Raw genomic sequence first — 1,031 nt, forward strand, 5'->3', positions numbered from 1 at the left:
TGTCAGTAAATCTTTGGTTACTCCCAACATTGATAAGCACATGTTTGCTGACATTATTGACTAAACTGTGTTCATGTTTAGCCTCAAGCAATTTGATCAAAACTATTCAAAACATGTTCAAACCACTTCAAACAAGTCTTCAAAACTTGGAATTGAAATCATAAGAAGTTAGTCCACAACACATTGATTTCTCAGGTATTCAAAATGTTCCAAGATGGAGCTTCATCTTTGATGTGTTCCTTCTGAGTTGTTGTCTGACAGACAGAGAACACTCAATCGGGTCCCATTTTATATGCTCTCCCAGAACATGTTCATAACCGCTCTGCAAGGTGAAGCATTCATATTGGTCATTCTGCTGATGGCTTGCTCATAGAACATTCATCCAGGAACACTTACTCACCAAATATTATTATGGAGTGGCCTCAGCACTCCATAATAGGGAAGAGGATGAATCAGATACGTAAACTGGAACGTTGTTATTAACCAGTGGGCTTTCTCCCCAATCTTGTTCATCTTTTTAAAAGCACACATCCCTCTCTGATCATACTGGAGTTCTATATTCAGTGACTATTCTTAGTGCAAAATTCTTGGGAGGAGCTGCTGGGTGAGTAACAAGCAGCTGACCTGAGATAGAGAATCCGTGGGTGGCTAGAAGGTGGCACACTCTATACACATTGGAGACATTCAGAGCCAGTGGTTAAAGCAAGGCGAAGAGCAAAGAAAACAAGCATTTCATTCTCCTTCCCTCTATCACCAAGAAGATCAAGAAATAGTATTACTTCTACTCAAGGTTGGCTATATAGACAGGCAGGAAAGCACCATTGAAACATTCTTTATGATGCTAGAATCTAAGAACCTTTGACTCCATCAGGAAATGGAATAAAGTCAAAAGCTCAGGCCTGAAAGTTTTAGGTCCAGTTTCACATAAAAAGGGTTAGCTGCGGCCCTCCCTGGTGGTGCAGCAGGTTAAAGCACTGCACTAAGAAGATTAAGCCACTTCCACATGAGTTCAATCCCCACCTGCCCTGGAG

Source organism: Condylura cristata, unplaced genomic scaffold, assembly GCF_000260355.1.
Source record: "Condylura cristata isolate star-nosed mole 26May11 unplaced genomic scaffold, ConCri1.0 scaffold00012, whole genome shotgun sequence".
Lineage (NCBI taxonomy): Eukaryota > Metazoa > Chordata > Mammalia > Eulipotyphla > Talpidae > Condylura > Condylura cristata.